The sequence below is a fragment of the Portunus trituberculatus genome, chromosome 33, assembly GCF_017591435.1.
Source record: "Portunus trituberculatus isolate SZX2019 chromosome 33, ASM1759143v1, whole genome shotgun sequence".
Lineage (NCBI taxonomy): Eukaryota > Metazoa > Arthropoda > Malacostraca > Decapoda > Portunidae > Portunus > Portunus trituberculatus.
In genome coordinates, this window is record NC_059287.1 from 7,807,282 (window position 1) to 7,809,781 (window position 2,500).

A 2,500-nucleotide genomic window follows, 5' to 3' on the forward strand; every position below is an offset into this window, starting at 1 on the left:
TATTAGAAAAATTAAAAGTTTAAAGTTTTCTTCACTATACTCCACACTCGTTCCTATTTTATCATTCCATTAACATAATACAAGAAAAGATCATGTCGACCGTGACAGGACTCGAACCTGCAATCTTCGGATCCGAAGTCCGACGCCTTATCCATTAGGCCACACGGCCATAGGTCTCACCGTAAGAACTCAAATTTATATATTGAATATATCAATAATCATGATATTTAAATGTTAAATGTCAACAAACATCACTAATTGTAGATTGAGCTAAATCCATATTCGAAGCTCATGAAGGATGACGCTACTAGCCCTCATGATCATGATATTCATATGTTAAATGTCAACAAATATCTCTAAATTTAGACGAGATAAATCGTATTGCCAGGATGGGTGATGCTACCAGTCCCCCCGCCCCCGCCCCAGCTAACGCTGATGAATTACTCGATATCTTAACATCTATAAATATAAATCACAAATATAAAATGTGTGTGCATGACTTGCGTTGCACTGCGTAGATTCCTCCTGGTAGCATCGAAGACAGTCACGGAGTTCTTGCAGTGGTATGTCAGCTGTTGCCACGCCTCAGAAGAGAGCAGCTGCAGGAAGCGCATTTGATTGCTGCCCAACTTGTTGCTGTCCGCCTGTGTGTGTGTGTGTGTGTGTGTGTGTGTGTGTGTGTGTGTGTGTACTGCCTGCCTTCCCTATTACGGAACGAGCTCAGAGCTCATAGGCTGATCTCCCGGTAGGACTGAGAGCACACCACACTCCACAAACCAGGAAAGCGAGGCCACAAACTCTCGAATTACATCCCGTATCTACTTGCTGCTAGGTGAACAGGGGCTATACACATTGAGGCTCGTCCATATGCTTCGCCGCGCCAGTGTGTGTGTGTGTGTGTGTGTGTGTGTGTGTGTGTGTGTGTGTGTGTGTGGATGGGTGGGTGTGTGCGTGTGTGTTTATGTAAGACGGGGAAACTGGCTAAGGGCATTAAGAAAAGTTAAAAATGATTGCCCAATCAGTTGCCAGTCTATGTGCAGATCCGAATGAACTAAAAAGGGATAAAAATGTCTTGAAAGCTTCTTCTTAAATGAGTTCATCTCATAGGAAGATGGAAATACGGAAGCAGAAAGGGATCCAGTTCCAGAGTTCCAGTTTCTGGAAAAAAACCCGGAGAATTAACAATAATTTTATTTAATTGAAAGATGTGACACAATTACTGAACTTGCTATGCAGTTTTTCACACTCGTCTTCTTGCTGCTCTAAGAAATATGATAGTGCCTTTTTGAAAATTAGGTTTGCAATATATGGATCGTAATTTTTACTGCGGACTACGTTTTTTTTTTTTTATGCAATAATGTATGCAAGCATACATGTGCAGTGAGTGTGAGAGAGAGAGAGAGAGAGAGAGAGAACTGAATCTATAGTCCTCTCTAGTCTCTGAGTCCTACAGTATAAAACGGTCATTGCCCAGACCCGGGATCGAACCGGGGACCTTTAGATCTTCAGTCTAACGCTCTCCCAACTGAGCTATCTAGGCTATGTGTGCTTCCATTTCCCATTGTTTTACAAATTTGTGATGGTAGCATTCCCGTGTGAAAAAATTCAGGACATCAAATTCTCATTTACAAATGAACCACTATAATATATCCAGCATTAATAACTGGTATTTGGAGTGTTGGCTGTACCTGTCCCACAGTATCACCACGTTCACAGCTGACGGGCTGTTCCTAGTGTGTTTTTTTTTTTTTTTTTTTGTAATACTTTCAAATTTTAAACTTTCTATATATGACTGCATGTTTTATTTAAGTTATTTTTATTATATATATATATATATATATATATATATATATATATATATATATATATATATATATATTTTTTTTTTACATTCAGTTCCATGATAGAACAACGTTGCTATATATATATATATATATATATATATATATATATATATATATATATATATATATCTTCTGGCACACTTGCTCTTCCGCATCATATACAGCCCCTTTGCCTTGACAGGTAAATCTTCAAGATCGCATCTTTCTTGCCCAAGTCACATCACATTGGGGTTGAAATGCCAATAACGTGGACGGTAGAGCCAATCCCCTCAGGACCAAATATCGTTTGGATCCATAAAAACAATATTTCAGTCTGGACAATCTGATGAAAACATGAGCTTATCCGTTCAGGAAAGATGATAATGACTGCATTTACATACCAAATGGCATAAACGTTTACACAATTTTAAGAACCATATAAAAGTTTTCATTGCGATGGCCGGGAATCGAACCCGGGTCAACTGCTTGGAAGGCAGCTATGCTCACCACTATACCACCATCGCACGCTACAATAAGACGTTATTATTTTATATATAATGGAACATATCAATAAATTAACATGTAATTCTAGGTAAATATTATACTAATAACGTGCTTTGTTTCTATGCTTGAAGACCTTTTTACTGTCTCCCACAATTCCCACTAATAGGTATTGG

General features: G+C 38.5%; 3 non-coding genes across 3 annotated transcripts; all 3 read right to left on the bottom strand.

Annotated features, from left to right (window-relative positions):
* Positions 1 to 96: 96 nt before the first annotated feature.
* Trnar-ucg lies at positions 97 to 169 on the bottom strand. The gene has a single exon. It is a non-coding gene; the product is annotated as a tRNA-Arg (tRNA).
* Positions 170 to 1,467: 1,298 nt separating this feature from the next.
* On the bottom strand, positions 1,468 to 1,540 carry Trnaf-gaa. Its single transcript has one exon. It is a non-coding gene; the product is annotated as a tRNA-Phe (tRNA).
* A 735-nt stretch (positions 1,541 to 2,275) lies between these two features.
* Positions 2,276 to 2,347, bottom strand: Trnag-ucc. The gene has a single exon. It is a non-coding gene; the product is annotated as a tRNA-Gly (tRNA).
* Between the last annotated feature and the right edge of the window lie 153 nt (positions 2,348 to 2,500).